Consider the following 14,943-nt stretch of genomic DNA (forward strand, 5'->3'; position numbering starts at 1 on the left):
TGTAATTAGCACACGTAGGTTAGGAGTTGGAGTAAAAAATGATTTAAACTTAGTCGAAAAAAGGCATTCGGGGGACGAAAATGCAAAACAGCCTTTGAACCACTCTGTGGATGTTATGGGCAGGCTCCTCATGACAAATATGCCATGTGGGGACAGACGAGATATAATTAGCACACGTACATTGGGAGTTAGAGTCAAAAACGCCTTAAAATTAGTCAAAAATGGCGTTCGGGGGGCTAAAATGCAAAACAGGCCCCGAACCACTCTATGGATGTCACGGGCATCTTCCTCATGACAAATAGGACCTGTGGGGACAGACGGGATGTAATTAGCACACGTACATTGGGAGTTAGACTAAAAAACGCCTTAAACTTAATTGAAAAAGGCCGTTCGGGGGGCAAAAATGAAAAACAGCCTCCAAACCACTCTATGGATGTCATAGGTGGCTTCCTCATGACAAATGGGACATGTGGGGACATACTTCATGTAATTAGCACACGTAGGTTAGGAGTTGGAGTCAAAAATGCCTTAAACTTAGTCGAAAAAAGGTATTCGAGAGGTGAAAATGCAAAGCAACCACCGAACCACTCTGTGGATGTTACGGGCAGGCACCTCATGAAAAATATGCCCTGTGGGGACAGATGGGATGTAATTAGCACACCTACATGGCGAGTTAGAGTCGAAAATGCCTTAAACTTAGTCGAAAAAAGGCGTTCGGAGGGTGAAAATGCAAAACAGTCCCCGAACCACTTTATGGATGTCACGGGAAGCTTCCTCATGACAAATAGGACCTTTGGGGACAGACGGGATATAATTAGCACACGTACATTGGGAGTTAGAGTAAAAAATGCCTTAAACTTAGTCGAAAAAGGCCGTTCAGGAGGTGAAAATGCAAAACAGCCCCCGAACCACTCTATGGATGTCACAAGCAGCTTCCTCGTGAAAAATATGACATGTGGGGACAGACTTCATGTAATTAGCACACGTAGGTTAGGAGTTGGAGTAAAAAAAGATTTAAACTTAGTCGAAAAAAGGCATTCGGGGGACGAAAATGCAAAACAGCCTTTGAACCACTCTTTGGATGTTATGGGTAGGCTCCTGATGACAAATATGCCCTGTGGGGATAGACGAGATATAATTAGCACACATACATTGGGAGTTAGAGTCGAAAGCGCCTTAAATTTAGTCAAAAAAGGGGTTTAGAGGGAAAAAATGCAAAACAGCCCCCAAACCATTCTATGGATGTCACGAGCAGCTTCCTCATGACAAATAGGACCTGTGGGGACAGATGGGGGTGTAATTAGCACATGTACATTGGAAGTTAGAGTCGAAAACGCCTTAAACTTAATCGAAAAAAAGTTGGGGGAGAGGTTTGTAAAAGCGAATCAAATCCATAGCTTTGTGACATATATATATACTAGTGTATGCCCATGCCTAAAGGCATGGTGAAAATAATGTTGGGTTAATCTTCTTTTGTCCAATCTTTTATGTAGTACGTGAAAAATTTATTCACAAAATAATTTCAGAGAAAAATTGTTCCTTTCTTATACCATCACTGTTAGACTTACCTAAGCTATCAATCTTTCTTGTTCTAATTGAGGAGAGTTGGTCTCATTTGAACTTCGGCTAAAATTTAAAAAGAATATAATTTCAGTGATTGCAATATTAACAAACCATCTCTCATGTCAACTATTGATAGGTAATGTTTAAAAAGAAAAGGCATGGAAAGGAAAATCGTGCATTGCTACTCACCCCCATTGTGCAAAATTAAAGTGTATCAAAGCCCAAAATGTAGAAAGAAAAATGTATCAATTAGTTAAATAAAATGTATGATTAGCAAACTCATGAACATATTACACTCAAGTCTCAGTAGTATTAGTTAGTTACAACACTCATTTTACTTTACTAAGCTTAAGTCTCAAACTCTTCATATTACACTTCTCTCTTGCTAATTACTAAGGAAGAGAAAAATAGAAAGTAAAAATCAACAAAAAAAAAAAAAAAAAAAAAAATAGAAGAAACTAAACCTTAATCAACAAAACCACCTCTCTTTGGGTAATCAGCTAACCCTCCAATCAAGCATATATGTCTATGGATTACACCAATCTGAAAACATCAAGCACTATCTATAATAGTTGCAAAAGCAAAAATCATCAAGCACTAATTGAAAGTTCCAAACACATTATTAGATTTTAGCTCTTAAACACATTATCAAGTACTAATATTTATAAATGCCTCCCTCCATCATCAAGCACTAATGATTCAGCAAATATATTTAATTTCTAAAATTGAGAATGTCAATCTTTTAGAGACATGGAATTCAACACATAGGTAGATAACTTTTCAAGATGCAATTTGTCTCACACCATTTTATTCATTTATCTGCACTTTTTGCCTCCCTCTATCTCTACTCTCCCTCATCCCACACCCACACACCCTCTCTGTTTTTTAATCTATATAGCAAATATTTTATGCACCCAAACACATGTGGGGTTCACACGAGAAACTACTATATATCAAAAAAATGTTTCAGAGACACATCCATATAGAGGGAAAAAGAGAGATTTACTGACCAAGAAAAATGCTCTTTCTTTGATAACCTTCATGGATATCTTTGGCACTGCAATGCAAGGAGCATCATTTCAAAAATCTTCAAACCACAATCTCAAAAGAAATATTTCATAAACTCACAACTGAGATCCAATTCATAGCATTCAACCTATTTAGAAGTAGTGCAAACAAAAAATAAAAAAACTGCTAATTTTTTTGGTCTTATAAATAATAATAAAAATAATTAGCAAAGAGAACATTATCCAAAACATAGATAAATTCATAAACTCAACCCAGTCAAGCAAAGGAAAACTTTGTTCTCACCCCAGTTCAAAAGTTTAGCAAAGGGGAACTTTTTCCTCAACCAAAAGTTTGATCATTCGATTAATCTCTCCCTCACCTTCCATTCCCTGTGAATTAATAAACACATCAAATAGAGAAACAATTTATCAAGCATTTGGTGAACATTGTAGTAGCAGAAATTATATAGTGGTAAAACTAATTATTTTGAACTTCAATTATTGCAAACTATACTGAAATCCTTAGAATGGAATGAATAACAATAAATTTAATTAAAATAACTGGAAATAGGTTGTAATTTATTCCAAGTGACATGAGGAAGTTGGTCTTTGAACTATGGAAATCGAGTAAAAGATTAAATCATCAACTTACAACATCTTGAATGTACAAAAAATAAAAAATAGAAGCAAAAAAAGGGATGGAATCTTGATTACCTCTATTGATGGAGCCTTTAGAACTATTCTCCTCACCAGATTCTGATGCCTCCGTCACATGTACAAAGCATTAAGAATAAAAACATCAGCCTTACATGAATTGATAATTTCTCTACAACACTCCAACTCAACAAAAAATTGTGCATTGATGTTAGGAGAAAAGATCTTTCATACTAAAACTAATTCCCTGATAAAATAAAAAAAATAAAAAAAAAAGACAAAAAACTACAACAATAAAAGGTGGGTGTGCCCAACACAGATGAAGGAGCTGAAGGGTTTGTAGAATTCGAAAGGAAGATTCATCTTAATTTTATATATATTTCATCAACAACAACAACAACAGCAAAAATAAATAAATCTACAAATAAAACTAACAAAGCTCCACTAACTTATGGATATAATGTTAAGGGGATAAAGAGATACGAAAAACTAACAAAAGAGGGAGGGAGAAAGTCAAAAGATGGCATATAGTAATCTTAAAGACCTTAAAGGGGTTGTGTGAACCCTTTTCCAACAATAAAAAACTAAAAAGGAAAGTCAAACATCGATTTTAGCGATTTACTGATTTGGTTCACCGATTCACCTACGATTCATGGCTATTTGCGATTCATACAACCTGTTCGTATTGATTACTCACTGAATCAAATCGCAAATTGTATGATTCTAATAACAAAGATTTCAACACATGTCATATTCATATAAATGAAATCAAAACTATAAAGAAACACAAACAATTATGCCCAACTTCTCTGCACTCCTCTTTCAATTATCCATAAAGAAATTGAAGAAAAAAAAATTCAATCAACACTACATAAACAAACTTGCTAAATGGTAGCTAAAATGACACATGACAAATAATAGGGAACTAATAATTAGACCAAGCAACCATATAACAAAACAAATGTTCTGCAATAAGAAATGAGTATATATATTTTTATCATAAATCATTTTCAATAACTTAGAAATGACAATATTAAATTTAAAAAAATTCGTAAACTAAAAACAGATGGAACAATTTTATTCCCTATGGAAGCCAAGCATCCTATTAAAGAATTGTGATACCTTTAATGGGTCAACATGGTGCATTGAAATGCTATGGACAGCAGCTGCAAAAAACAAAAACAAAAACAAAAAATTATTCAAATAGCTCCAACTATTCAAATCCTCCCATAAGCAAAATATGAACCAACCCTTTTGGATCCATTTGGTTTGCTCATGGGAAGCAGCCAACGCACTGTCACAACAAAAAACAAAATTTGAATTCAAAAAAAAAAAAGAAAAATTAGGCCACAATATTGATATTGATATTGCGAACTGCTTGAACACCGAAATTTCTTAAGAGGTTGACACAGCACGGCTATGTAGTGACGAAACAGCTCATTTTAAGGGAAAAAGAGAACCGCTCATCAATTGATGAAGGCATTGCTAAAATATTGATGAAATTGTTACCAAATCAATTGACAGAACCCAAGACATGAAAGAAAGCATAGCATACCCACAAAAACACAAAAGCATGAGAGAGAGAGAGAGTACCCAAATGGAACTTAATTTAACAGTACCAAGAATGGGAATAAAGGAAAGACTTAATGGAAAAGAGTAGTTAGAATAGAGAAAACTTGCAGCTCCCAACCTTGGTCCTTGATGGACTTTGGGGGCCCACAACTTGAAAAATAAAATTAAAAGCATCAGAGAGAGAGAAAGAGGCCGTGGAAGTTTTAAATTTTTAATATCAGGCAAATGAAAGCTTCAAATGATCTTAATATCAGGTAAATATAAGATTAGAAAGTTTCAATCTCAGGCCTATGTCATTCCAAAGATTAGAAAATATAAGTAAGCAAGCTCCAATCCAAAATTTGCCTACTGTTTATTATTAAAAATAACATCCAACTCCCACTGTTTGTGTCATCAATTTGAATATACCTCTATTTTTGCTAAACCTTACCATCATACACTACATTTACTTGCCCTGATTTGATAGGGTGGTGGGAAATTTTACTATAAAATCAACTAACATATTCATCTCCTTGACCTCAGTAAAGATGTACATCTTGATTGGATCAATGGACAACAAAAATACTTGTACCTTAAAGATATTGCTATACGGATTATCCTATCACTTTTAGGTTGTGTTTGGATCTTAGATTTGGTTAGGAATTTAGAAAGGGAAACGGAAAAGTTGAGGGAAATATGAATGAAATATAATTATTCTTTTTCTCCATTTCCCTTTTCCTTCCCAAATCCATGATCCAAACACGTAGTTAAGATTTTTGTATCAGATTACACCCACACACATGCATACATATTGCATAACAATTATTCAATCAAATATATGGGCTAAGCTCTTGAACTAATTACCCAAAAGCATCTTAAGCAAGAATAAGCCCATGAGCAACAATTTTTGCAACTAACTTTTCTTGATGAGTTGCAATATCAACACAGAACTTTGCAGCAGTGTCAAAAATAAACTGCAAGATTAAAAAACAGAAAAGACAAAGAAGATTCAGAATCAATTTTTACATGAATATGGATCTGCCAAAAAAAAAAAACTAAGTAATCACACGATAGACTAAATATTAAACCACATAGGCATGCAAATAGATAATAGGTTTAACGGAATGTGGAAACCATATCTTGTCTAAGGTTCTCCACAGGTTATAAACAGATTGTAGGACAAAGGTTTAGAATGTTTGAAAGGAACCGTGTTGTTACTGCACACTATTTTGAATGAAATACTCTGTTTTGATGGATTTTCATAAGATTATATGTTCTCAAGTAGAATTATATAAGCAGCTAGCATGGTGTTCATAAGTTTAGGATTATATAAACTATTTTAATTGAGGCAGAGAGATATAGGGAGATATAGGGAGATATAGGGAGGCAGACAATGTTATATATTTGGCCCTTAGATTTTTATTAGGATTGATCTGAGCCGTCAGTTATAAATATATCTCTAACACAATTTCTTGCCACGTAGGACAAAAATTTCAAAAACCATCTTCCCATATTATATAGATATATATATTTTTTCCTGTTTGAATGCAAACATAATTTGTAAACATAATTAGAACTTGTTTTCATAATGAAAAATCTAGAAATCCCCTAAATGTTGATTTGTGATTATGTATCAATTTTAAGCAGAATATAACAATCCCAATCAAACAATCAAGACAAAGAGACACAACGATTTTACGTGGAAAAAAACCACAATTGGGCACCTCCAACTGTGATAAAAAAACCACGGGCAACAGCCACAAAACAATCCACTAAGAAGATTTAAAAGAATTACACAGGTATACTCTCAATTACCTAGCGAATCCACGCCTAATTGAACCAACCTCTATGTGCCTCTTCCAACTCGTCTTCACCTTGGAATTGTCTTTACGATGAGCCACCCAGAATCCACCAAAGCTTCAGGCTCGAATTCTTCAGAATCCACCGAAGAACAACTCTTTCTTTTGTAGAACAAACAAAACCTTTGATGTACTCTCTTTAAACCATGAGTTGAATACTCAATCAAAACATCAAAGAAAAACTAAAAATATCCCCAGATATAAACCTTAAGAATGTATCAAGAAGATCTGGAGGATTTCAGGAGTAGTCTAGTTTTTGGAAGAAAACCAACTACTTATAGAAAACCAAAAAGTAATCCTAGATTTGGAAGAAAACCCAATCCTTATTGAAATCCGGAAAACTGTGTTCGCGCGGTCCGCTCGAGCGCCCAACATCCCGCTCGAGCGTCTTCAGCAAAATATGCGTGTGACAAAACAGAGGTCCGCTCGAGCGTGAAATCACACAGCTCAGTACTTTTACAGGCAACCAAAACTTCTGGAACCAGGGATTCTCCGCTCGAGCGGGGTAATGTCCGCTCGAACGGACAGGCAACTTGGAATGCATTTTTGTATTTTGCTTCGGGGGCGCTGCCCCGGACCCGCCAAGGGGTGCTGCCCCCTGGACCCCCGCGAGCTGACCGGGCAGCTCGATCCCCGTCAAAATCAGCGAAGTGGCAATCTTGAAAGCATTAGCATCACAAACTTCTCTGAAAGACACAATTCGGATTGGATTCGCATCTAAACACTCATAGCCTCATTGAAATAAAAGTGCGAAAATAAATACAACTAAAAGGAGTTTTGTCAAACGGGGTTGCCAAGAATAAAACCTAACACATAAATTAGAGCACTAAGAAAAAAATTGGTTGATCAAGGCTATTAGGCATGCCTAAACAAAGTCATTGTCAAATTTTCAATATTCAGAATTTCAATTTGCTTTGGTTTTTTTTTTTTTTTTCCTTCCACATTTTCTTAGCGAACAATTAGATAAACGTTTGTTTTCTTCTTTTCTTTTTCCTTATTTTTTCATCAAACTTTCAAGATTCAAAAATTTTTAAATTCCTTTTTCCATCATACAATTTCTGAGATACTAAACAGAGGAATGAACCACCACATAACGCAACAAAAGTAACACAAACCCCACTGGCCTACTCGGGAAAGAAATGAACCTATAAGATGATATAGATTAATTTACTTGAAAAGAATAGAAAGCCAATTCTTTGTTCTTGAACCCCATTGTCTGCTATATATCTATATATAGAAAGCCCACACAAATGCATATATCTATATATAAATGCATAACATTGTATAGATAAACATTATTGAATCAAAGCCTAGGTTCCATTTTCCCCAAAGATGGGTTTGCTCACCTGAAAAATCAAAGCCCAGATTCTTTTATAGATATCAGTCTCATCCCCAATTAAAAAACACCCTTGCGCAGTGGCTCCATTCGTCAATATTGAAGCGGGTTTGGGGCTGGCGAAGGGAGGAAGGGAGGAGATGAAGAGAGTAATAGGGGGTTTGGGGTTCGGTCGCCGACAAGGGTTGGGCTCCAATAAGGAAGCACCAGAATGGGCTCCGATGGAGAGAGAGAGAGAGAGAGAGAGAGACGTGTGTTCAAATTTTGAAATCAGAAAGAGATGAGAGGGGTGTAGGTGAGGGAGAGAAGGAGAGGGTGATTACATTTTGGATTGAATTTTCAGCCATTGGATTGAATCAATCTAATGGTCTATATTTTGACAAAGGGATAAAAGTCCAAATAGGAGTGAGACATTTTCAACCATTGGATTGCATTAATTGAATGGTGCATATTTTGACACATAGATAAAAGTCCCATCAGGATTCAAAAACCCTTCTCCCTTATTATATATATATATATATATTGTGCCATGTGGTAGGTTGTATTATCCAAATGGGTAGAAAAATGATGAAACAGAAATTCACAATGATGGCAACTCTAGGTGCTATGTTTGGTTCTTGAGATTAGAAAGAAAGTGAAATTAAGTTGTTCTATAATCTTTTTATCTAAATCTAACCAATTTTAGTTTTTCTTGCTTGCAAACTAAGAAAGCCTACCCATGAATCAACCATGTATGTCTCTATAAACATATACAAATATATATATATATATATATATATCCGTGAATGAAATGAAATAATTATGAAGTTCTTGAAAGAAAAACCTAAACACTATTGTTACAATTAAGCTTATGTGTTAGGGCTATGTTGTTGGAGTCAATCAATCAATATGCAAACATCTACCACACTGATTGAACCTGGAAGATTGGCAAATTGATGAAAAAATGATGAAACGGAAAAGCTCAAAAGATGCAACCCTAGGTGCTCTATTTGGTTATCGAGATAAAAATAAAGAAAGTGAAATTCAGTTATTATATAAATTTCGCCAACATTTTTCAGTTTTTCTTGCTTGCAACCTAAAGGCCCGTGAACGAATGAATTCTTACATATATGGATATCTATAAACATATATACGAGTTGTGTTATTCTTCCATGAATGCAGCTCAGATTCTCCATAGACAATGTTACATTATCCTCAAATGTTATATGGAACTAATGGGTGTATTTTTTTTTTTTTTTTTTTTGTCGATGGCTTTTGGCATGGACTTGTGGATATTCCATTTTTGTGTATGGAGAACAATTTCCACTTTTGTATAATCCCGCTTTTTTGTTGTCCTCTGCTTTTTGTGTGGATTTGTATTACTTGTACATAATACTTTTGGCGGGGTACATAATACTTTTGGCACGGAACAGAAAATTATTGCCGTGATATATAGATTGCCTTTTGTCGTGGTACAGATTACCATGGTAATTTGTACGATGCCAAATTTGGCATAGTAGTAAATATATTTTTGTGTACGGAGGACTTGATTTTCATATGATTATTTGTTTTGTACGGAATTATTATTTTAAATTGGAATATACTTTATTTGTATGGAATTTGATATTTAAAGTTATTCATTTTTAGATGGTTGGAAGTGAAATGGATGCAGATTGTGGAATGGGTGATAATATATGTATTGTTTTGTTTGTATACCTTGTGCAGGTTGCATAGAATACATACAGGTTGTGGGTGTGGAGAAATTAATTAAAAAAAATGTGAAACATGAAATGATGTTTTTGGCGACTAAACAATTGGTAGCCAAAAATTGAGTAAATATTTTTAGCAACTAAATAGTTAGAAGCTAAAAAAAGAATTAAATGAAAACAAATCTTTTGGTGACTAAATGGTTAGTAGCTAAAAAAGGAATTAAATGAAAACAAATCTTTTAGCGACTAAATATTTAGTAGCCATAAAAAATAAGACTTTAGGCAACTAATGATTTAGTAGCAAAAAAAATAAAAAAATAAAAACCACTTTTGGTGACTAAATATTTTGTAGCCAAAACTAAAAATATTATACCTTAGGCGACTAAAATTTTAGTAGCTAAACAATTGAATCTTTTGGGGACACAAAATTTCAGTCGCTAAATATTTTAGTCACCAAATATTTTCAACGACTAACTATTTTTTAGTTGCCAATTACCTTTCTCAACAATCATTCAATGACAAAGCTGGCAACCAAAACATTTAGTCAGCAAAAGGTTTGGGCAACTAAAATGTGACTTTTGGCGAAAATTTCTTGGGTACTTGCGCGCCATTGTAACTAGTTTATTACCCTAATTAATTTCAATAGACTTGATTAACTAATAATAATTTTAAAATTGAGTGGGAAAATTTTTTCATAATTCGGTAACTACTTGGTACGGGTATGACATGTTTGTTGACATACTCATTCTTCATGTCTCGAGATAATTCTAGATGAGAATTTTTATAATTTTTTGCAAACTATATATTATTTAAAAGTCATTTTCATAATTTGGTGGTGTTGGTGTAAGAGGCAGTACCCTTTGTGCAATTCATTTGAATCCAATTATAATTGAGTTTGTAGGATAAAAGTCATTTAAATTATGACGAATTTCTCACATAAAATTACATAATTATTTAATAACCAAACCGAACCAAACCAAGCCTTAAGTCCCATCAAATAGGGTCGGCTACATGAATCCTTCTTCTCCATGAGGCCCTGTCAAAGGCCATTTCGTTAGTCAAATTAAGTAGATCCATATCTCTATTTACAATGCTAGCCAACGTTAATCTAGGCCTACCCTGCCCCCTAACACTTCTATCTACCGTTACAGCATCGCATCTCTTCACTACTGCCTCAATTGGTCTCCATTGAATATGACCAAACTATTTTAATCGATTCTCTCTCAACTTATCTTCTATCGGTGCTACTCCTATCCATTCCCGAATACACTCATTCCTAATTCTTTCTTGTCTAATCTTGCCACATATCCACCTTAACATCCTTATCTCAACCAAACTCATCTTATCTACATGTTTTTTCTTGGTTGCCCAACACTCCGTCCCATACAACATCGATGGTCTAATAGCCGTTCTATAGAACTTACCTTTTAGTCTAGTGGGTATTCGTTTATCGCACAGTACCCCAGATGCACTTCTCCACTTACACCATCCCGCCTTAATCCTATGGGCCACATCTGTATCAATCTCCCCTCTGTTGTGATAATCGACCCTAAATAACGAAAATGTTCACTCTTAGGCAGTTCTTGGTTTTCAATCTTCACTTCTCCTCTGCTTTCATTGTTACTGTTACTAAATTTACACTCCATGTACTCTGTCTTAGTTCTGCTTATTCGGAATCCATTAGATTCAAGAGCTTTTCTCCAAATCTCCAACTTCGTGTTAACTTATTCTCTAGTCTTATCCACTAGCATGATATCGTTTGCAAAAAGCATACACCATGGCACATCATCTTGAATATTTCTTGTCAACTCATCCATAACTAAAGCAAAAAGATAAAGACTTAAGGTAGATCCTTAGTCCCTACAGTGATAGGAAATTCATTTGTCTCTCCAGCAGACTATTTAATAATGGTCACCACTCCTTCATACATGTCCCTAATCACATCAATGTAACCTTTTGTCACCCCTTTCTTCTCTAGCACCTGCCATATTATATCCTGGGGCACTCTATCATATGCTTTCTCAAGGTCGATAAATACCATATGAATGTCTCTTTTCTTTTCTCTATACTTTTTTATTACTCTCCTCAAAAGATATATCGCTTCCATTGTTGATCAGCTAGGCATAAACCCAAATTGATTCTCTGACACCTCTGTTATATCTCGCAATTAGCATTCCATCACTCTCTGCCACACTTTCATTATATGACACATTTGCTTAATTCCTCTATAGTTGTTGCAATTCTGGACATCTCCTTTATTCTTATAGATTGGCACTAAAATACTCTTCCTTCACTGTCACGACCTGAACCCGCCCCTATGGGTTTAGCATCGTAACCGGCCAGTAATCCTTGGATTACCAAAGGCCTCTTGACATAACAACATATAGTAGGGGCTGCGGAAGCAAATATACTAAACATATATAGTCCATAGAGCTGTGCAGACATACATGGAATAGATAACTTAAAACTTTTTATAGACTTGTGAGTGGCGACATAATACAATATTTACACATCACTCCAAGTACATGTTATCAAAAATCTTGTCCAAATACAACATGGTATAAACATAGTCTAATATGATTACAAAACAACCACGAAACTTGACTTTATTCGAAACCTCCTTGGGAGGCACAAAGGTTGGCTGACAAAACTGAAACATAGGTCGTCAACTCTGGGCCTGGTCACGTTCCTGCTCACCTACATACATAATATAAACAGTGAGCGATCGTCCAGTGAATAATAACAGAGTAAAGATTTTACTGAATGATGTCAATACAGAAACAAAGTCTTGTATATAACCAGATGTCATAACAGAGTAGATTCATTGGTGTGGTTACATTTGTATTCAGAACTTAAACATATATCATATCATAGTACGTGGCATATCCATTAGTATTAACAAATCCGATGACCCACAAGGGACTGCCATGAAGGCTTTCTGATGACTCATGTGCACAGAGACGTTTCCGATGACCAATAAAAGGATCTGATGACCCGTAAAGGGACCTGATGACCCATGAAGGGACCTCATGACCCATAAAAGGACGCATATCATATGATGCTAAGGATGCCACGAATAACTTTCAGAATTTTGGACAATCATTCATTCATTCAAAACATAGCATTTCATAAACTAATTTTTACATGTCATAGCGTTTAGAAAATATTTACCATTGAACATAACTTTACAAAGTTATTACTCATAAATAACTGGTAGCTCCGAATAGACGGCGAAGTGGGCAATTCATCTATCCTGAGACGCGTGACCTACATAACATGGAAGATTCATACATTGAATACACACGCTCGGATTGTACATAACTTATTTCATTTGTTCTCAGTGTGTTTCTAGCCTTTAACCTCATATGGGGTCTTAAACATGGCCTAGGAGTGCCTAGAATGGAATGAGGATGCTAGAATGTACTTGAAAACATTTTTCGAATTTTGCTAAAAATAGAGTCCACGCTCGAGCGTGGTTTTCCTCACTCGAGCGGACATGTAAAAAGTGAGGCTTCGCTCGAGCGTGACTCCCCTCGCTCGAGTGGACTGTAAACTTTGAAAAAGTACTGGTTGCTTGCTTTTCACGCTCGATGGACGCTCGATCTCCGCTCGAGCGTGAGACTCAAACCCTCGCTCGAGCGTGACTTCTGTCGCTCGGGTGTGCTGCAAAACATGCGAACTTCTAGGTACATGCATTGCACGCTCGAGCGGGAATCAGGTCGCTCAAGCGGAAGTGCTCACACTCAGAGTGCTCGCTCGAGTGTGGATGCAAATTCTGGAATTTCCAGATTTGATCTTCAAGCTCAAACTCAATCTGTAACGCCCTCAAAATTAACCCATTATATATTATTGACATGCATCATTTAAAGAAGACATTTTATTAATTCATTCATCAGAGTACTACTAAATAATCGAATAAAATGCCCTACAGGCTTACATCTTTCCAAGCCAACACTTGGATACAAAAATACGAGTTCTAACTCAATACAAGAAAAGCCCTAGGCTTGAGTGTTTACATGTACTAACAAATAAAAGCAAACAACAGAAAAATAGTCTTCAGAAACCAAGTCCTTCCAAGCTAAGTCCTTGGAGGTAGCTTATCCCCTGAACCTGAAAATGATGTTCCCATAAAGGGTGAGCCACAGCCCAGTAGAAATATACTAAACCACATATAAGCAATGAATAAAGCAATAGCATTCAACAGATGGTTAACCAGGATAATCAATTACTTCATTTTACAGTCTCATGACACTATTGTCTAAGATACGTTTTACTTCCCAGTTTTATTAACATGGCTCAGAACCTGGCCAAACTTACAACAGTGAATTAAATATATCGTATTCACATCCTTCCAATATCAACAAACAAATGAGACTCAAGCTCAAATAAATCAAAACACTTCATACTTCCAGATTGATACACATTTTAGTGCTGTATCAATAAAACACTTCTATATAAATAAGCACACATAAAAGTGATGCTAATGGAGTCCATCCCCTATCTCCTCCCAAACAAAATCCGGTTTAGAGGTCCATCCCCTATCTTTCCCTAAACCGTGGAGTACATCCCCTATCTCCTCCCACACACAAAACAATGTATGCAAATGCAATGCTCAATCAATACACGTAATTTCTATCAATGCAATAGTCAAAATTTATGACTTAACCAATGTGATTAGTTTCAGTTAATCCAAATCCACATGCATTGTCTACAACAATCACGACTATCCTCCACCGATAGCCCAAAACAGTTATTTCTAAACTGAAAATAACTATGTCCACAATTCAATAATTCAACTAAGGTTTTTCCCAAAATTTACCAAAGTATTCCCAACATATTAAAATACCAAAACTTAGAACATAACCTATAAATTGGAGTAGGAAATCCCTACCTCAGAGAAAACAACCCAAATGGTGAAGACAGAGATGAGTGCCCAAAGACCAAAATGCTCCAAATTGCCAAATATTCAGATTAAATGAAAGCTCTTGACTCCCTCTATCTTTTTAATAAAGCAACTAGGGTTGAAACACTCTCTAAACAGATCAAACCTAAGAGAGAAGGTGAGTAGGGAGAGAGAGAGGTCGAACCTAGGGTTTGGAATCAAAAGAATATGAAAAAGACTGATCAAATCCCGCTGCTGTGTATTTAAACTGGACAGGCTCGCTCGAGTGAATACTTTGTCGCTCGAGCGACCAGACACAGAGAATCTACGCTCGAGCCAAGGAAGCCTTGCTCGAGCCAACAACCCAAAAGCTCGCTCGAGCGAAAGAAAGCTCGATCGAGCG

The 14,943-nt window shown here is 35.7% G+C and overlaps 1 long non-coding RNA gene across 2 annotated transcripts; it reads right to left on the minus strand.

The window, feature by feature from the left end:
* Positions 1 to 1,470: 1,470 nt before the first annotated feature.
* Positions 1,471 to 3,475, minus strand: LOC114279447 (uncharacterized). Of its 2 annotated transcripts, none has more exons than XR_014331758.1 (3): positions 3,285 to 3,475; positions 2,875 to 2,960; positions 1,471 to 2,106 (listed from the first exon to the last, which is right to left on the minus strand). It is a non-coding gene; the product is annotated as an uncharacterized LOC114279447 (long non-coding RNA). The 2 variants fall into 2 exon arrangements; XR_014331759.1 differs by having other exon boundaries at positions 1,471 to 2,650.
* Positions 3,476 to 14,943: the final 11,468 nt, after the last annotated feature.

This window comes from Camellia sinensis, chromosome 6 (assembly GCF_055761805.1).
Source record: "Camellia sinensis isolate YWXY chromosome 6, ASM5576180v1, whole genome shotgun sequence".
Lineage (NCBI taxonomy): Eukaryota > Viridiplantae > Streptophyta > Magnoliopsida > Ericales > Theaceae > Camellia > Camellia sinensis.